This window comes from Molothrus ater, chromosome 17 (genome assembly GCF_012460135.2).
Source record: "Molothrus ater isolate BHLD 08-10-18 breed brown headed cowbird chromosome 17, BPBGC_Mater_1.1, whole genome shotgun sequence".
Classification (NCBI taxonomy): Eukaryota; Metazoa; Chordata; class Aves; order Passeriformes; family Icteridae; genus Molothrus; species Molothrus ater.
In genome coordinates, this window is record NC_050494.2 from 13,452,768 (window position 1) to 13,474,181 (window position 21,414).

At 44.8% G+C, this 21,414-nt stretch overlaps 1 protein-coding gene across 3 annotated transcripts in view; it reads right to left on the bottom strand.

The window, feature by feature from the left end:
• The window catches only part of TSHZ2 (teashirt zinc finger homeobox 2), a 213,872-nt gene that overhangs the window by 58,397 nt on the left and 134,061 nt on the right, over positions 1-21,414 (bottom strand). The gene's annotated exons all lie outside the window — the stretch shown is intronic.

Here is a 21,414-nt window from a genome sequence, read left to right on the forward strand (position 1 = left end):
ACAACAGGTTTTACTGACTTCAGAGATCCTTTGGAAAAAAATTTACCAGAAAAGTCAAGTAGGGAAAAGAGAAAGGCAAACAGGGTGGGAGGGCAGGGAAAAGAATGAAAAAAGGATTCCTTTTGGCCCAGTAGTCAAAGTATTTTCTGAAGTTCTTGCTTTGCTCTGGAAACAGCCAAACAACTTCAAAAGGCGCGTTTGTTTTATTGAGAGATCTCCGAGATCTTTTGATTTGGTGCCATGTGTCCCAGTCCTGCTCACCCCAGTCAGGCTGAGCCAGCTGAGGTCAGAGAAGCTCCTCCATGGGAAAAGGACACGAGGAGAGGAGCAGGCCCTTGTCCTCAGCAAGGCTTTAATCAGAGCTGAAACCCCAAGTGAGTGTTTGCCAAAAGGGGCAGCAGCAGCGCACAGGAAAAGCTGCCCCGCTCTTGGTTTGCAGGAGGCAGAGCCAGGCAAATCCACTCGGGCTCCTTTGTTCAGCCAAGGAGGGAACAAAACTGCAGCAACTGCAACTGGCATTAGTTTTGTTCTTTTTTTTTTTCTTTTAAGTGTCTCCATTTCTCATAGAGTTTACACTTTTATAGGCAGAAAAACTTTCTTTTCTGCGGAGAGCTTCCAAAATGGTCTGTGCTAAAGTTATTTCACACATATTACACTGACACTTTCCATACTATGCAAATATCAGCATCTTAACATTGGGGCATCTCCTCAGTATTTGCATTTATAGCAGACTATGGAAGATTGAGTTATAAAAAAAGAGGCTGTCTTTGAGTCATGCTTAGTCTAAACTGCTCAACGAGGTAACAGTTTGCAAAACTGCAACCATAAACCAGATAGTCCTCGAAAAAAGAAAAAAGAAACAGCAGAGAGAAATAAAATTGTATGGACATCTTGTGCAGAGATTATTTCTTAATGCGTGGATGTAAAGTACCCAGCAGAATGGATGTTTCTGCTGCCTTTGGTTCCCACTGCAATACAAACCATTAGAATAATTTATCACGGAAAACCTCAGACCTGAGACGAGGGAGGGAGTAGGGGCTGCAGAGTGAAAAGCTCTCCTGACCTAATCTCTGTTCTTATGCCCAGGAAGGAATTTCAGTGCTGGAGCTCCAAAGAACAGCAGCAAAAGTAAAAATAATTCTGGTTGATTTTCAACTCCGCTTCTTTGGCCTCTCTCTCCCCATTAATTGGGAATTTTGGCAGATCACAGAGCCAATCAAACAGGTTTTGTCACCAGTGTTATTTTGCCTTAACAGGATGTTATGGCCTCAGAGACATTCCTGATGACACAGAAAAACGTTTCCCCTCTGGTTTAAACACCCAAATGATTGTTGATCATAAGGACGTAACCCAGCAATGCTCATGAGCTGCACAGACCAAGTTTTTTGTAATGCAGGCTTTTCTCAGAAATTAATTTATGAAAAAGGCTGCCTGAATTGAGTAGGAACTTTTAGATTTCTTTCAGGGTCTAAAAACAAAACAGAAGGGAGAAAAAGAAGAATAAAGCCACACTGCCTTAGCAAAGCATTGCTCAGGCCAGGGTCAGATACAGCTCTCTGCAGAGGCTCCTCTTCCATTAAAAAAAAGAAAGTAAAAAAAAAAAGTGATTTTTGAGCCATAAATTGCAGAAGGAAGGTAAGGATTTGACAAAGGAAACCAGACTCTGCTTAATTTTAAGGAAACGAACATTTTCAATAAACCTGATAGGTCCTGGCCACATGTTGAACATCATGCAAGGCCCTGCTTTTCTATAGCTGCAATAAAATAAAAAATCCAAAGTGCTTTTCTGGAGACCTGTTGCAGACAATGCTCCCTTCTGGCAACGCAGCCCCCGTTCCTGCTCCCTCCCACACGTGGCATGTGCCTCTGTGTGTGTTTGCAGATGCACTTCTCGCTCATTTTTATTTATTTGCCTCAACAGCGTGGGCAGAAACTGAATCCAGAGATTTTGGCTCCTTTAGCTCTGCAGCTCTTTTATCTCATTCCTGAGCCTTCCTCACAAGGAGCTGGGCTGGTGCAGCCACGTGACTTTGGGTGGAATTAGGGAAAAAAGAGAAACTGAACTTCAGGAGGAGACCCCACTCTGCCCATGCCTTGGGCTGCACCTCAAAAATTCCAGGGTGTCATTTCTGAGAGGCCCCAGCTCTGATCCAGGCAATGTCATTTGTAGCAAACTATTAATGGAGAACAATGGCTTGACCCAAAACTTATTAAAATAGACATCATGAAAAATATCTGGGAATTGAAAAGCAGAAGAGAACCAGTGGTTGTAGAAACAATAAAAAAGGCTTTGAAAATGCCCTAAAGCCAAATACATATTTTCAAAACTGCAAGTTTTATCCATTTTTTTCTTGAGAAAAAAAAAAATCTCTCTATGACCTTAAGGCACAACAAATATATTAGGCATAGATCATTTCTAAGTGTTTTTGGCCTTTGTTAGGAAAACATCAATTTTTGCTGTTTGCAAGTACTTTTTCTGGCCACACACAAACCTCCTGCCTCACCCCCAAATGTCCTTTTGCTTCTTTCCTTATTCTTAAATGCCACAACTTTTGATAAACACCAATGTTGCAAACACTCAGGTAAGAGAGCCCGGGGACGCTGCAGATCAGCAGAACAGAGCCAGGCCAGAGCCAGGACAGCTGTGACCCAGTGGGAGGGCAGCCAGCCCCTCGCCAGCCCTGGAAACTCGGGGAGGGCAGAGCCAAGCTCCCAAACCTGCTCTCCCTCCAGTGCCAGCACAGCCACCCGGCTTTGGGCTGCCTTGGAGCATCAGCACAGCAAACCTGCCCAGAACACCACACAGAACTGCCCAAAAAGTACCTTCTGCACTCAGCTCCTGCCACAATCAGAGTTCTGATTAACAACAGGATGAAAAACGTGCGTAGAGTTGTCCGAAAAAGGCTGAGGTTGAAATAGGTGAAAGCCAGTTCTTAAATACTTCCAAAGTTCTCAAAATGAGCCACTTCTGGTCCATTTTTTCCTAATCATAGTCATTCATCATTCACCTTTTGGGTGTTAGGGTGAGATTCTCTGTTTTCAGCAAGGCAAGATTTTAGAGGGCACACAGTAAGGGGATTGTTGTGTCTGGGGCTGCTCCTCAGGGCTGGGGTTTCCCAAATGTTCCTTCTCCTGCTGGATGGCCCTGCCAGAGGCTTTTGCACAAACCAGCCCCAAATCTCACCTCAGAAATGCTGATTTGGTGTAACTTTGATCAGCACCAATCACATCTGGAAGCTTCCAGCACAGCACATCAGTGTAACAGCTCCATCCCAAAAAACCCAACCTGGCTTTTTCCAGGCAAAAATCCTCATGGCTGCTCACAAAAAACGAGTCAATCACCTTCTTCAAAACCATCAACAATCGGGCAGGAGCTGTGCTCCTGCGCCCCACATCAACAGATTGATTGGCTCCAGCTTAGAAACCACAACAAGAATACATCAAAACTGCCCAGGAGTCCCATTTAAATCAGAAAACACGATATCAGAGCTCAGAGTGAGGCTTACCAGGGCTCCCAGTGAGGGCACCAACTCTGTTCTCCACGTGAGAAGCAGGTGCAGCATTTTTGGCTCAGCTCTTTGCCCAGGATAAATAAATCCCCCATCACACCCGGAATCTTTAACAGCTGCTCAACAAAAATCAGAGGTTTTTTTGAAGGGCTATGTAAGCACAGTAGGGAAAAGCAGCAAAATTCCTAATGGGAGAGATTCCTTCTGTAAATACCTCTCAGGAAGAGAGTGGAATACAAAGCCTTCAAATGGCCAAAACATAAATAAACTAACACCCTATAACCACTTGAAATTGTCTTTTTAAACATTTTAAATACTGCTGATGAGCTTCAAATGGAAGAAAACATCAGCCTTCCAAGAAAAAATACACTTTTCCAAAACCTGTTTGTCTAATAGAGAAGCTGCTTCTCTAATTAAGCAATTAAGGCTCAGCAAGGCAGACGTTATTATCACATAAAGGTCATTTCAAATGAAGAGGAGCTGAAAAACGCTGTTGTTGGAGAGTTTTGTGAATGGTCTCCTTATGAAGGGGTTTGATGGGAGCTGAGACTCGCTGTAGGAGTGTTTGGAGTGTGTTCAGCTCCCTGGGAACCGCAGGGTCGGCTCCTGGGGCTGGCTCAGCTCCCGCTGCAGCCTCAGTCCCTCCTTGCCTTTCCCGGGTGAGCCTCAGAGAGCCAAGGCAGGGAAGCCAGGCTGGGTTTAAGGCATGCAAGGGACAGGGCAGTGAGTGCAGCACCATGCTCTGGATCCATCCCCCAGGTGCTGTTAGGGCTGAGCAGCCGTGGGGATGCTGGAACCCTAAAATGCAGCAAATCCCTCATTGTTCCACGGACAGCAAACAGAAAAGGGGATCTGAACAGGTTTAACTGGATCTGATGTGATAATTAATGTCCAGTCAGGGATCTGGGGGAAAGAGGAGGGATGAAACATAAAAACAATTTCTACCTTTATTTTAAGTTCTTTTGACAGATGGGAATATTTTCTGTTATGCTACTTGTGGTTTGGGTAATGAGATTAGGCCTTGCATAGCAGGAAGCAGAATTAACTTTGTTTACTTAAAGTGACACCGTCAGCTTGGAAAATCACATTTCCATCTGAAATGCAGTGCCTACTATCATTACAAATAACCCTTGAGATCATGATAACTAAAGGAGATTAGAAATGAAAAGAACATGTTTCTCCCTCTCTGTCTTTTTATGTTTTTTTAGATAGACTTGGTTCACAGTGTGCAGCTGAGAGCACTCCCTGCAACAGAGTCCCCACATCTCCCTGTCCCTCCCTGTGCCCTGACTGCTCAAGGTGCAGGAGGGAGCAGCAGGCTGGGGCTGAGAGCCCAGCTGGTCTCAGACATCCTGAAAAAATACCTCCCTAAAGGCAACTGGTGTGGCAGGAGAAAAAAAAAAAATCCAACATAGCAGCACTTTAAAATGCATTTAACATTGGGTATATGCTGAAATTAAAATAATAATAATAAAAAAAAGAATACTGGAATTTGTAGAAGCTGGCTGACTATAAAAGCCCCTTAGCACTGGCCCTTGATTTTCACTGGAAGGGCTCTAAAAGCCTGGGTGTCACCAGCTGCTGCATGACACACAGGTGACAGGATGGATCCTTGGGAAGCCATGGAGAGGAGGGAAAGGCTTTACAACAGGACATTTCCTACAGAGCCAGCTGAAGCACTGGGATGGGCACGTGTTAAACGAGCAGGCTTGCACACCCACCAGGGAAAACTGGCAGGGGAAGGGGTGTCCTGAGTCCTCCCTGCTGTTCCTGCAAAAACCATCCCGGATGGGTGGCAACCATCACAGAGAGCTGGAGATGAGCACCCCGAGGCTGTCCCTGGTGCTTCTCCCTCCTCTGGCAGCCAGAGCCAAGCACGGGACTTGTGCTGGTGGTGTTGCTGTGCTGTGACCCTGGCAGTGCTCACCCAGGAGGAAATGCCTCCTCTCTGGCACAGTCACTGCTGCTTCACGTCAGCAAGAGTGACAGGTAAAGAGAAAAATCTGGGCCCAGCACAGAGATGGATCCAAAATACATAAATAACCAATTAAGAGAAAATATTAATAAAAATATTGTAACAGATCCCAATCTGCTGCTGAGTACCAATTGCCAGTAATAATCTCTATGGTAACTGAACTCTCTTTGGCCTCTCTCTGTATGCAACTAGTGTTTTATGTTTTGGTTTTTTTTTTCCCTTCCCCTATTTTCATGGAAAGTTTTCAAAACTGGTTTAAATATTATGATATTTTCCTCTTCAAGTGCTAACTGGGAGAAGTACTGACTTTGTGGCAGTCTCTAAGCAGATTTTCCCTTCCTTACGTGACTGCCTTAGAGGTGACTTTTGGGAGGCCACGGACTGGAAGCTCTGTTCAGACACAAAACAGGTGAGGGAGGTTTTCCAAACCTAAGAGGTTAAGGAACAGATAAACTGATGGGGAAGAAAGAAAAAATATACTATGTAAAGATGTTTCTTTCAGTAGCTGGGGAAACTCTGCCTTTTTTTGGTGTTTTTTATTGTTTCCTGGCTGCACTTGGCTCTTCTTGCCAGCTGCTCTCCTGTCATCCCAGGAGCATTTCTGAGCTCTGGGTGCTCCCCTTTGCCAGCCTGCTCCTGCTTTGGCTGCTGCATCCAAGGAAGGCATCACCTTTGGAAGGAGCACCACTCAGCAAATATTTGTTGTGTTACATCACAGATGAGCAGGAAGGTTTGAAGGGAGGACACACAGGATCCTGTGGAAACTGTTCCCATGTGCACCTGTAACACCCCGGGGTTTTACTCAACTTCTCCTCACTATAGCACAAATAATTATAACACAATTTTACAGTGGAAGTATCGGACCTTTATTCAATCTGGTTTTTTTAACTGTAACTCTGTTATGGCAAAAGATCCCAAATGAGAGAGTTTGGAATTAGATGTGACCACTGAGTGAAGAGATGATCTTGAATTCCATTTTGAAAGACTTCAGAAAGGGCCATGTGAGCAGTGCTCTCTCTTTCCCTTTAAAGCTCAGATTTCTTTTTAGAGACATAGAACATTTGGGTGCTGAAGGATCGTGCAAAATCCCTGTGGAAGTTCATGTTTGGAGGTGCTGGATAAATCAGTCATTCTGCAACTCTTGCTCCTTTATACAACAGCCCAAACCAAGACCTTGAAGCTGAAGTTGTGGAGTGGTCTGAAAAGATGGAGCTGGATTCAGATCCAGATCTGAATTTCCTAGTGGTTGCCTGTCTTCCATCTGTTTGTATTTGGATGTCTCTTAGGATATAAGCAGCAGTTCTGGAGTGTCACACATGAATAAAGTGGATAATTATAAAATTAAAAGATATAACGTGCTTCTAAGGGAGATAAGACTACAATTAAAGAGTATAAACAAAGCTGAGTCTGATGTTCAGACTGATATATTTATTCATTAAATATAATAACATAAACAAGACTATTAACTGTCATATTTTAATGATACTGTACCCTGCAAAACGTACTCAGGAAAAAGTCCTATTGACTTCAATAGCAATGCCACATAAATTTAAATCATGGCTGCAGTAAAACAAAATGTCATCATTCTTACTGAAGATTATTTGCTGTAAATATCCCAAAATGTTAAAAAAACACAAACTGTAACTCACTGAACTGAGGCTGAGCTCAAATGTTTTATCTGTAAATCTGAAGCAAGCCAGTAGGCAATGCAGAAACCTGTTCCCCAGATAACTGAAATTCAGTAGTCCCACGAGGGGAAAACAGCCAGGCAAAGCTGCTGTCTATCCCATGTCTTTCTGGAAAACACTGGACACATTTTTGCCCAGGAGATGGTAAAAATTGGGCAAATGTCACTTCATATCAGCAGTGTTAAGATCAGATTCTGACCTTTTTAAATATTGTTAACAGTCAGCAAGAGAGGAAGCCTTACAGCAAAAATTTCTCTCTGGAAAATATGCAATAACTTGCTTGGGGTATGTAAAAAGCCAGTCTGGAAGGAGAAAAAGGGTTTCAACAATTCTCCCTTGCTGCAACAGCACCAGTGCCAAGAAGATGTAAAATGGGACCACATGGAGACACAACAATTCATCCCCCTTTGCATCCCCTGCTCACGCGGGGCACCAGGCAGGGCAGAGGCAGCTCTGGTGTGAACAGCACAAACAGAGGTGACCTTCCAAGGGGCCTCAGCCCAAATCTGTGACCTGCACTGAACTGTGAATGATGATGTCAAATGTTTGCTCGCAGAATTAAATTCCCTGGCGTTCGCCGCACGCTCAGCGTCACTTGAAGTGCCGAGAAAACGAGCGCTCACTGTGCCATGACAAAGGCCATTGGTTGCCTCTTTACTGAGCCTGATACATATGGTGAAAACATATTGACTAATTACTTGCCATTTTCAAAAACTGAAACCACTCCAAAGCCAGGCCCAGGATAATAGAACAAGATAGAGAACGGGGAATAAGGACTGGGAGGACGGGGAGGGGGAAGAGCCCAACTCTGTGACTGCTCATCCCTTATTCAACATCTGCTTTGAAATATGCAGAGGAACAACATCTCCCTGCTCCAAACTGCTTAATGAAAACTGGGAAATTAATGCACCTGATTAGTACAGCTGTTCAAAACAGAGGCTGGCTGAAGTTCACAGACAGAATCAGACCCAGCCTGCTCCCACACAGGAGCACACAAGGCTGAGATTCAGCTCTGTGGTGCTCGGTTTCCCAGTTTTCCAGGATTCTGGGAAGGATTCTCTCAGAATTCTTTCTGGGATTCTCTCTCCCAGAGAGGCAGCAGAGCCCTGGGCCATGGAGATGAAGCACTTGGAAGGAGATGGATTAAAGGGGAGATGGATTGAAGGGGTCGGTGTGGAGAGCGAGTCACTGGGACACAATTCCCGTTTTGGCTTTCCAAACAGCAGCAGTCCCTCCCAGCACAGCCCCTGACAGGATCCCCCAGCACAGCCTTCACAGGAGCCTTTTTAGTGCCACCTCACTGCCAGCACCTCGGAGCCCTGACAAACCAGTCCACTCAGCTGATGAGGAATCCTCCCTAAGTAGTGGGATGAACGTTTGACAAGTTAATTTCAAGGTAGCTCATGGAGTAGAAGCAACGGAGAGCTACACAACTGTAAAAAAAGAGAAATGTTGCTGGATAAATTCTGCCAGTAATGGATGTGTTACAGAAAATACACTTAAAATTCAAGCTCTTTGTATGAGAAGACAGGCTCTTTGGTTTCCAAGTAGGAATTGTGAGGGCTCGCTGGAGCTGGGGTTAACAGGAGTACAGTTACTGCTATTAGAGTTTTATGATTATGAAACTTATGCTCCTGTATCCCCAATTTAGAAATAATAGGAAATGCCACATATGACTTTTATAAAATCAAGACAATTTATATAGGAAAAAAAAAATCAATAATTATTCCCTTTTATTTTTCCTTTAAATCATCCAGATAATAGAAATCAGAGACCTGAATAGGATGCCTAAAGTTAATGGCATTATTAGACAGAGAAAAAAGAAAGAGCAATCAAAAGTTTGACCCATTTACCAAAAAGTTCACAGTCTGTAGAATCTTGCTATTCTACCAGTTGTTATTTTTTTTAATTCCAGATAACTCTCAAACCATGTTTGGAGGTTAGATGTAGTCTTAAGCAGAGACTCAGAGCAATTCTCTATTACATTTCTCTCATATGAGAGAGAGTTGCTATTTTAGAAAGACGTAGATAATCTGATATATTTCATAAAAGTTTCAGAAGAAGTTTCATTTTCCAGCTTATAAACTAAAAATAAAATGCTTGAAATGATTGATTTTCCTTTAAGGCAACTGTGGAGCCTGAGTTGATAACACCACTGGTCAAGTCCTAGTAAAACTCCAGGAAGAATTCCCAGCACTTTGAACAGGACCAGGTATTGTTCATATTGTTTTTCATTCCTGTTCTAAGGTAAAAACTTGGGTAGATCATCACAATTTTGCCCCCGTTGCATAAATATGAAGGTTTAACAGACAGGCTGTTCTCCAGGGAGTGGGGAGAATTTTGTTCCACTGACTGCAGGTGTGAAAGCTGCTTTCCCTGCTCTGCTGGAGTTCCACCTCAACTTTCCCCAGAAGCCTGGGGAAACAGCTCAATTCTAAATAAAAGCAATGAACAGAAATCCTATTTTTTTCCCCATTTTGTTCAAGCCATTCCCTGGGCAGTGGAGCCTTTCCCTGGGCAGCCGAGGAGCCGCTCCCTCTGTCCTGGGGGAAGCAGGAGCGGTCCATCCGTAGGTAATAACAACTTCTTTTAATGCCTTTCTTCTTTCCAAACAGGTTTTTTTAACTTCCTGGCACTTTCCCAGCAGTGTGCACCCTGATGGAGCCCTGAGTGCCGCGCAGGAGGGAGAAGGGAGCTGGGATAACACGTGGGAAGTTCCTTTGGGCGCTCCGTTCCCTCCTGGAGCATCCACAATTTTCGTGGTGTTTAATCCTCAGTACAGCCTTTGCTGCCTCGTCTGCAAAACTGCTCAGTGCAGCCAGCCCAGGGAGCGCCTGCCATGCCTGAGAGTGGCACACAATGGGCTGGGAATGCCTGAGATGCTTCCTGCTCCTGCTTTTCCTATTGCTGAGCACAACCCATCACTCGTGTCACAAGCAGGGGCCGGGAGGAAAGGCCAGTGCATTAAGACAGCACATAATTGTCATCTCTGAGTTTGTGACATTAATCGTTTTACTTAAAGGAGCCAGTGGAATGTTTTGGTTTTTTTGGTCCCCCCCACCTCAAGTGACAACACCCAGGAGATAGTCTGGGTAAAAAAATTATAAAAATAAGTTAAAAAAAAAAAGACTAAAAATTTTTTGCTAATTAAAAGTAATGTGTTTTCCCATTTTTTGGCAATTTGATAACACAAAACACTTACTTGGGGGCCACAGGGGGAAACAAACTGAGACGGATAAAAAATGTTTTGTGTTCATCCAAGCAAGACTATGTTAATGCACATTATCCCATTAATGCACATCAACATCGGGAATAAGCGCGCCAATGCAAGCAAGAAGCATACACTTATCATCATTTGATAACATGTTTAATGACAGATTGACGGTTGATTTGCAAATGTGAACTGGCATCAATGTTGCTAACTTCAGCTTCTGCCGCCTCCTCTGCTATGCCAGCATATTTATGTGCATAATTTGATTTCGCAGCCACACTGTTAGTACATTTTTAATATTAACTATGCAAGAACAGACAGCCGAACTTAAGTTGCACTGATGGTTTGAGTTCATTAGATTGAAAAAGATGGGCAATGCTGACAAAGATGGAGATGGCAGCACAACATCAAAGAGGCAACACTTAACAAACACACTCCATTTTGAACAAACCGAACTAACACATTTCATGTTGTCGGCTGCAGCAGAGCCCTTATGTACAACAGCAAGGAAAAAATATGCTCCTGCCCTGGGCATGCTGACAGCAGCTCTGCGAGCAGCTCAGCAGGCCCCTGGCCACAGAGCTGGGAGATATTTCACTCATCCTCTGCAGGTAAAGGGCTGATTCTGAGCTGATGGCCCAGTGACAGCAGCGGAACTCGGAGCTGGAGTTGCTCCTGATTTACACTGGGGCGAGGCAGAGCCCGTCCCCATCTCCTCCCAGCAGTGCCTTTCCACAGCTGGGATTCTTTATGATGAATAATAAAGAGATTTGGCTGAGAGCTCTTGCACAAGCAGAACTGAAGTTCAGAGCCCCAGGGCCTCAGGCTGTGAGGGGTGGGATGTCCTTCCCGTGTCATGGACACTCCTGGTGCCTGCCCCTCCTTTGGTGATCCTGGGCAATTCAGTTCTGCTCTGGAGAGAACACGTAGCAGTGAGCTGGGAGGAGAATATTTCATCCTCTGCTCACATTAATGTCTGAGCATATACTGCATCTAGTTTGAATTTGCTTGTTGTGCTGCAATATATAATAAATTCCAGGCAGTGGCTTTATGGTGCACGTTGCAATTTTCAATTTTATGCTACAAACTGACCATCCGCAGGATTCTGACCATATAACCCGAGCCACTCCGTGCAGATGTAACATCAGCACCTCTGAAGCACAGGCAAACCATGATTTAGACACACAATTAGATGGACCAGGTCCTCAACAATTCTCAGCTGCCTGAATTACTGCTGAACAGCCTAATAAACATACAGCACATAGGCCCCTGCTCTGCAGAGCTTTTAAGAATCTTCTTAAGTTTGTCCCTAATCAGCAAAGCAACTCTTACAATTGCTGTTACTCAGAGATTACTCCTGGACAACAATCCTGTGGTGCTTGACCCCCATGGAGTACTGGACAAGGCCAGGGTCAATAGGAAGCTGTGATTGAATAATCAGCATAAAGTGTTGATTATTGAATTTCATCCTGGAGACATTTGCCAGGCTGGGACAATGAGCAAGGGAGCAGGAAAGGACCTTCATCAATCTTGACCAGGCAGCAGCAGGAGGATTCCTGGGACCCCTGTCCTGCTGGCAGCTCCTGAGCAAATGCCTCCTGCCAGGATGCTGCCCTGGTCTGGCTGGAAAATCTGCTTCTTTTATTCTTTTATTGTCTGCTGTGAAAGAAACCTGAGGCTTTCATTTCAGTAAAACCCCTTGTGGAGGTCTGTGCTCTTTCTGCACAGACACCTGCATTGCAGGGAGAACCAATCCCAGTTCCTGAGCATTGGGCTCAAGAAGCTGCTAAGCAGCTGCACCGTACAGACCCCCAAAACCAGGAATACCTGAGCAATACCCTGGACACCCCTGGCACGTGTGTTTTTGAATCTGCTGGTGCATTAGGGTCTGACTCCCGCAGCAGACTATGAAGGTGCTGCTCTGAGTGCAAGAGGATCTCTCAGAAAGGCACCAACCAAATCATCTCCACCAACACAGGGCACCAGGCAGATCTTGCTCATCCTAGTGAGGACACACGAGATCTTGGAAGCTTTCTAAAGAGTGAAAAAACTAGAAAAAAATAAAGGAAAAAAAGGGCCAGCAGAGATATGTGTAAGAATGAGGCCACGCTCAGTTTATTTTGTTGTGTTTTAAGATAACAGCAGATTATCAGTGGGCGGCTCAGAGAGGCACAGGAGCAGCAGGGTGAGCCCTGAGAGCTGAGCAGCAGAGGAGGAGCTGGCCAGCCCCTCCCCAGCCTCGATAGCTGTCCTGTCAACAGCCTCGTGCTGCCTCCTCCTCCTCCTCACCTGGGCTGGAGCCACGACTGGGGACAAAGCAATTGGGAACAAACCTTATCCCAGGGCCAGCAGCTGCGGTCACTGCTCGCTCAGGGCGGTGGGACAAGGGACAAGGGACAAGAGCTGTCTGCAGCTGTGGGGAGGCTGCCCAGCCCAGCCCCGGCCCAGCCCAGCCCTGATGTGCTGCGGGCACTGCAGGGAGGGCTCTGCAGGAGCTCCCAGCGCTGCATTTTCCCTCAGGACTGCCCCAGCTGCTGCTGTGCCAGCGCAATCCCAGCACTGCCTGTGGGGAGCTGCACGGGACAGAGTGAGAAGGCGACACAGTGGAGGGACCATTCCTTTTCTCAAGTCACAATTATCTCTGCTACCACATTTGTGTCCTCGCTCTTGTCTCCATTTAAGTAAGTTACAATTCTCCCACTCTTGCTACTGAGTAGATGCAGATGCCACTTTGTTCCGTGTGATTTATAGCCAGTAGCTAATGTTCAGTTATAATTCCCCATTTTAGACATGAAAAATAGCCTGTAATGCTCAACACAAGGGCCTCTCAACAATGATATATAATTTAAAAATTAACATGAGGACAGAGGAGCCACGGGATTTTGAACTAGGGACTCTCTCATTCAAAGGTTAAATCTCTACAAGGTGAGCTAAAGGAATTAGTTGAGTTATTAAGTAAATGCCTCTGTTCTATTTTCCCAGCACATTAGCTGTTGCAGCCTTTTCCAGTTCAGTTGTGTTCCGCCCCAGCATGTTCAAAGTGCAAATGCTCGTGGCACTGTGTTCACACATTTGCTTTTTTTCAATGTCAAACAAACTGGAGCTGTTCAGAGCCAAAGGTCAAAGTGGAGGGTCCTTAAGGAAATCTCCTGGGAAATGATGTGATTGCTCTCATGTCTTTATTGTGTATAAAATCAGGCTTCATACGTGGCTCATCCTTTCCAAGCATCTTAAAGCTATAAATGAGTCATGACTCATTCTTGCAACACCTAAGTTATGTAAGTGGTCTTGCTAATTTACTGGAATATCTTGAATAACTAATCATTTCCAGGATCAAACTCTGAGGCCTTGGAAACCTCTGAGCTCTGAAGAGCTCCTTTAGAAACAGAGATTTTAAATCCCAACCTCACACAATAAGGGAAAAGCAGAGCAGGGGACAGAACCTGCATCACCCGACTGGCTCTGCCAAACTCCAGCCATAAACCCCTCTTTGGGCAAAGCCCAGCAACTCAGAAAACCCAGGGAGAGGGAAAAGAGCTTGGTTCTGGAGAGGTTTGGGAGGTGGCATTCCTTTCCTGCCTGCTTTCTGTTCCCACTGAGGTGCAGCTCATCTCCTCGGTGTCTCCTGCTGCACTTTGCTTAATGGTCTCGCTCCAGCATCAAATATTGTATTTATGGATTACAAATTTATTGACATTTGACATTTGCATCAGCTTTCACCTGATCAACAGGAGCTCTGACTGCCAAAGGGAGCTATTATGGGGGATTTCAACAGCCATGGGAATGCCAAAAATGTCATTAAATCATATCAGAAAAACAATGTGTTCATAGCATTCATACATTTAGTCTTGCCAGTAAATCTTCTGGTTGATGCTTGGACCACCTACTGATGATACTCAAAGAAAAGGAGAAGCAGGGAGAATCGAAGAGATGAATTAAATTAAAACCAAATGACATGACGCCTGGCACAGTGGGATCTTTAATTTTCTACTCTATGAATCCAGAATAAGCAAAAAAAAGCAAAACAAAGCACAGTGGCTTGACTTTCTCTGAGTGAATTCCCTCCATACAGGCAGGGCTTAACTAAATAATCCTGAGTAATGTGTGCACCCCACATTATTGCATGAGATTTGTATGTGGGAGGTGCAGGATTCAGAAAACATATGGCACATGGAAAACAAATGACAGGGTGTGCTTTTACACTCGTGCTGGCTCTACTTATCACTCTTGTTGATATTTTTTTCCAGACATGAAATATGAATGCAGGAACTTTCACCTTAATCTCGTCGGAAAAATATCCAGAGTTATTTTTTTGGTGCATTTGTGATTTACAAGAGGCCACCACGTAATTCCTGGGAGTACAGACAATGTTACAAAAAACACGGATCAAATAAACACAATTACCTCCCTCATCGTTTTTTCCTTGGATGACAAACCTGGGTCTTGCACCATGAGAACAGCAAGGCCAACAGATTAGGGCTCCATGGCATTAGGGAGGGAAGTGAGTGGCTGGCCTGGAGCCCACCCACAGCCTGTCTGCGCCTGACCAGCGTAGGGTGAGCTCCTCTGGAGGCTGGTCCTGAGCTGAGCAAGCATGAAGGAAGTTTTGAGTTTGCCCTTTGAGTTGTCTGCTGGAAGAGCAGCGTGTTCACCTCACACAAACACAGGCAGAAACAGGCCATGGTCATATCCCAGAGGGAGGGAATCTTCTGTGCTGTGCCTTGGGATGCAGATGAGGAGTGGGAAAAAGGAAATGGCAGTGTCGTTAATGTAAGGAGAGTGGGCAGCCGTGAGGACACAGTTCTGGTGCCAGCAGCTTGTCTTGGCCCCCCAAAGGAGCTGGTGTGGTGTGGCCACTGCTGTGCTTGGAGCACTGGCAGCTGAGTGGAATGAGGAGTGGCAAAGGCACTCAGGGAATGGGGCAGAGATGTTCTCCCAAGCTTTGGCTGGAAGCAGGACAGAGGTGGAGCTGGATGGAGATATTGATGGAGATATAATTCACCTGAATAGTATGTCCCTGACCAGGTTAATTACAATGCAGAAACCACTTTTTTTTTGATGGGCAGCCACACCAGGGCACCACTGAATGGGCTGGGAACACCCCCAGGTCACCTTGTGGTACAAACCTGGGGGAGTCAGAAATGGGGAGTGTTGGTGAGTTTTCATTAAATGACTGAAACCAGCAGTTTCCCATTGGAGTTGGAACAGTTCTCGCAGAGGAGAGGACAGACCCACCCTGTCTGCACAGAGTGCAGGGAGCAGCTGCTGGCTCTGAGCCCTGGGATCCTCTGCAGTTCAGGCTCCCCAAAGGAGGAATCCCTTCTCCTTCTCCCACACCCCCTCTGCTGTGGAGCAGCACAAAGCAAACAGTCCTGGCTGGCCCGAGGAAAGGCTGGTGAAGGGAGGCAGAACCTGCACAGACCCCTCTGAGCTTGCTCTGACACAGGTGCTGCAGGAGGAGGAGTGCAGGGGAACAACCACATCAAAGCCACTCCAGCCACCTCTCCTTTCCTTTCAAAAATGTCACTGCAGCACCCTCCGCTTTCTGAAACAATGTTTATCATTGTTCTTCGATTGTCTGGGGCAATAAATGGTTAGAAATGAGCATATATCACCAGGAAATCTCTGCCTGCCCCTTCCCCCAAGCAGTGTCATAAAAACGTACAAATTCACATTAATAATGAAGTGCATTTCCCCGAGAAGCCACTGTGTATCTCAGGGAGAGCAGGCAAGGTGGCAGTTGCTGCAGAGTTTCCTATTAAAGAGCAGAGCAAATACTCATAAATCTGATGAGGGGCCAAAGCACATGTTAGGGCTGTCTCCCTCTTAATGGAACCTTTTCTGAAATGAAAAAAATATATATCTTGATACATTCAGGGTATTCATTAGACATGACAACCTCCTCCACTCCCCATGGCTCCCTCCCGCTCCTGCCTGGGCTGACCCCCGGCAGAAGAGCTGAGTGCTGGCAGGGGGGGAATTTGGAGGGGAGGAGGAACTGTTTGCTTTTAATAAAGGGATTCTGTAAATTTACTACGATGGACAAGTTCCCTCGCGGCCCCGCGTGTCCCTCCTTCCCTCGCTGCAGCCATTCCCGGTGTGTGCCCCTCCTGGGTGACCTGCCATTCCCCACAGCCTGTCCGTCTGTCCATCCAGGGGATGGGAGCACTCAGAGCCATTCCCCACAGCCTGTCCGTCTGTCCATCCAGGGGAATGGGAGCACTCAGAGCCATTCCCCACAGCCTGTCCGTCTGTCCATCCAGGGAATGGGAGCACTCAGAGCCATTCCCCACAGCCTGTCTGTCTGTCCATCCGGGAATGGGAGCACTCAGAGCCATTCCCCACAGCCTGTCCGTCTGTCCATCCAGGGAATGGGAGCACTCGGAGCCATTCCCCACAGCCTGTCCGTCTGTCCATCCGGGGAATGGGAGCACTCAGAGCCATTCCCCACAGCCTGTCCGTCTGTCCATCGGGGAATGGGAGCACTCAGAGCCATTCCCCACAGCCTGTCCGTCTGTCCATGCTGGGAATGGGAGCACACGGAGCCATTCCCCACAGCCTGTCCGTCTGTCCATGTGGGGAATGGGAGCACACGGAGCCATTCCCCACAGCCTGTCTGTCTGTCTGTCCATCCAGGGAATGGGAGCACTCAGAGCCATTCCCCACAGCCTGTCCGTCTGTCCATCGTGGGAATGGGAGCACTCAGAGCCATTCCCCACAGCCTGTCCGTCTGTCCATCCAGGGAATGGGAGCACTCAGAGCCATTCCCCCCAGCCTGTCCGTCTGTCCATCCGGGGAATGGGAGCACTCGGAGCCATTCCCCACAGCCTGTCCTGTCTGTCCATCCGGGGAATGGGAGCACTCAGAGCCATTCCCCACAGCCTGTCTGTCTGTCCATCCGGGGAATGGGAGCACACAGGATCCCTCTGGCAGGAGACCTCTCCTGCCCCCTCACACCTTGGAGGGCTCAGCTCCTTCTCCTGGGAGCTCAGGATCCTCCAGCAGGGGAGCAGCAGGGTGAGGATCAGCCCCGGGCTCTCTCAGGGCTGGCATTTTGCTGCCTGGTGTTGTGTTTGGTGTTATCCCAGCTGGACACCCTGTGGAGGCTGAGATGCTCTTGGAGAAGAGCCACAGTCCCATGGAAGCCAGAGCTCTGTGCTCTGTGTGTCCCACCCCGTTCCCCCTCTGGCAGGGAGGGTCCTGGCTGGAGCTGCAAGTCCTGCTTGCATTTCTGTGGAACCCAGTGAAAGGCCTGATCCCTCCTCTCAACAGACCCTGCTGATGCACAACCACACCCAGCTCCAAACTGAGGTTGGAAGAGACAGCAGAATGAGGCCTGAAGACTACAGCTTAATAATCATGAATTATCTGTTCATTATCCCAATAAATAGTGAAAAATCTCTTCCTCCTTTCCTCCTCCCATAAAGCTGTATCTATAATTTTCCTCATTTTCCATCTGTGCTCCATCATATTTGCACTGAGTGCTCATCCTGCTAAATTACATTATTTTTATTGAAAGGTCCTTTGGAGGGCTGGATACTGTTCATGTCTTTTCCTTTTGTTATTGATCTTTGTGATCCCATTGCTGAGGTGTAAAATATATAAATAAGACTCAGGTACCCTTCCTTTGAAATCTCACCTGGTAGAAATGTTCTGCTATAGATTATGAAGGCTGTAGCATTTAATAATATCAGGCACAGCAAGGAGAAGGCAAGATTTTGATGTCCTTATGAATAGTGAATGCTGGAGGAGGCTGGCACTGTTCAAGGTCAGTTAGAGTCTGCTCCAAAGTTGCTGTTTCTTTGTGAGCAGAGGAGTCCCTGCCTTGGAACTGCCACATGCAATGTGTTTGTACAGAGCCCAGGAACAATGTGGGTTCACCCAGCGGGTTGGAAGCTCAAATGCAATGTTAAATAATACTGATCTTAATAGCAACCTGTAAACCTGTAAAACCTTCCTAAAAAGCCAGGAAATCTGCACGGATCCATCGGTGCTGCCACAGCCTGGTGGATCATCTGGCCTGGCCCTGCTCTCAGGGAAGCCAAGAACACAACATTATTGGGTTTACAAGGACGATGGCTAGATTGAAAAAAAAAAATGCTATCCAAGAAAATTTTGAAGATTTAAAAATGTTAAATAAAAAAAAAAAAATCTGGATCTACCACTTCAGGTAAACAGTGATAAATTTCAAAGGATTAAGAGAACTGAGGCTTCACCAGGACAGGATTGTTTTGAGGGAGGGCTGATGGTTTGGAGGTAGTTCCTTGCTTCAGCAGGATTTTGCTTCAGCAAAAAGGCCAACCTGTTTCTTTTCCTAGCTCTGTCTTCTCTCGTTCAATTTTACCCTGTTTATCCTAACAAAAATATATATTAAAATGGAACTTCCCCACAGACTTTTTCTTCCCATTGAGAAGCCATCATTTGCCAAAAAGACATTGTCAGGAGAATCCCATTTGAATGGACTAATCAAGACTTCATAGGATGAACACTCTTTTTCTGGCTGATGGCATGGGGAGCAGAACCCTTGGTAAATTCTGCTTACAAAATTGTGGTGACACCACTGCAGGCAGGCACATCCCAGCATGTCTGATTCTCCTGGAAGGATCTCTCAGCTTCTAATATTTGTTGCTAAGAAGAAATGAAAGTTGAAGAGCAAGCTAAATTCCCTAAAATAGAATTTTGTACCACTAATTCACACAATTGTCCTTGACCACCTAACAGCCATATTGGCTAAGGGTGGAACATGATCAGAGCAGCTCCTACTGCTTCAGAGGGATGAGAAAATAAAATCCAGGGAAGAAAAAAATCTTCTATTTTGGTATACTTAACACATACAGTTATCTACATGTCCTATATATCATTTAACAAATTGCTTTGCAATTCTTACAGGGTGTGGTATAATGACTGATTTAAAATCACTGCATTGCTTAAACTGCATTGTTCTTCATCAAGTTGAGTCATTTTTATGTGAAGTGTCAAGCTCTCTAACAAATAACTGCTGCCAGACAAATCAAGTTCCTCATCTTAAAGCTACGGCTAAATAGTTTATAGCTTTAATCTGCTCACTGAGGTGTGCAGTCTATGACAGTAATTATAAATGCAAGGAGAAATTATAGCTGAATGCTTTAACTGCATTAGGAGCCATTTGATGAACAATCATGATTGCCTGCTCATTTTCAACAATAGAGGGCAAGTTAGTGTCAGTGCATTAGAGGATTTTCAGTTCTGCTCTGCTCTTTCTTCCATTTACCACAGAATGTCAGTTGTCTCCTATAAAGTAGAAAAAAAAGCGCCGCAGAAGCTTTAAACTTGATGGTTAAAAAAAGACAAAGGAGGAAACAGAGAGAAAAACTGTTTATCATTTTGACTTTTTTTTTTGTTTTGCACAGCCTTACTTTCAAATTAGTTCATCTCAGGTAGCTGCCTGTTCGCTTATCAGGGTCTTTTGAAACAGAAATCGCCCCAGTCAGGTTGGGTAATTTGACTTTATGGAGATTTATTTCTATCAGAAGTTGTAGCCAAGGCCACAGAGAGCCTCAGTTAGTGACCAGTTCCAAGCCAATCCCACCTGGCTCTAAAGTGAGAAATACAATTCTGCCCTGCCTTTTTCCTCAGAACAACATAAAAATTCTAATTCAGTTGAAGAAATGAACGAATGTTCTTCAAGGTACAAGTCAACATACAAATTACTTCTAATTAAAGCCATGTTTCCTAATGTTCATGGGTTTTCTATGAAGAATAGCAATAAAAACAAATTTGAAGTGGGTTAAATGAAAGAGAATAGAGATGTTTGATTGTTGTATATTACACATAATCTTACTTTATATTACTAAACCCATATCACTTAGAAGAATTCAGGAAAACACCAAAGATGACTATAAAAGAGATATATATATCTTTTTACATTTAAGAAGAATTTATAGCAAATTTCTTATAAACAGCCTCACAGAGGTCTTAAAAATAAATCTATACCCATAACACATTTTTCTACAGTACTAACCCAGATTATTCATTTATATTTTTAATGATAGCTAACATTTGACAATATAACCTCTAGTAGTAAATGCCATTGAAATATAAAGTACTTTATGTATCTCTATACTTCAAGTATTCTTTCCACTGTTTTATTTGCATTTATTTCAATCTATAGTCTCTATTTTTATGCCTATTTCACTGCAATATTGCCTGCAAGAAGGAAACATAAATGCATGTATGTGTTTTAAGGATCTCAGCTTTATATTTCTCCTTTCTAAATACTCTGCTCTCCTCTGTTATTATTCAAATGTATACTGGATCTTAAAAATAACATGGTAAGAGTAAGTAAACTCTGAAAATCCCTGTTATTTGATTTAGTCTCCTTGCAGATTTCTGAAGAATCCATATGAATAAACTCAGGCCTCCCCACTCCCAACCTCGTCAGAACTTCAGGGAGGCTTTCGGCTCCGAAACTGTAATAAAATCTTTACAATGCCATCCCAAATACCCCATCATTTCAAACAATTTGTGCTATCATGCATACCAACTGAAATTATAGCTCCAGATAACAGTGCTATCACTCTGTCATTGCAATTTAAATATATTTTTTCAAAGGTAAGATACAACCTGCATCTTGATATAAATTAGAAATGGATGAGTATTACGAGGACAGCAATTTCTCGGCATCCAGAGGCAGGAAGGACAGTCCCTTATTTATGTAGTTACACATCACCTGAATAATATGTCTCCGTGAGGGTTATTACAATGCAGAAACCACTTTTTTTTTTCCCCTTGGAGATTTTTTTTTTCTCCTCTTTTGTATTTGTTCTTCCAATCCTCAGCAACAGTAACGTGTTTACAAAGGTGGGTGTTTGGTTTGCCTCTGAGTAATAACACGGTGCTTTCAAGACCAAATCTGAAACATTTGTCACACGTTAAGCCATGAATGTGCCAAAATAACTGTTGTATTAATATATCTGGCAGATAGCTTTTGTTTGATAGTCCCCAAATTATTGGTTTGCTCTGATATCTCTTGTGTGAAAACTATGAATGGCA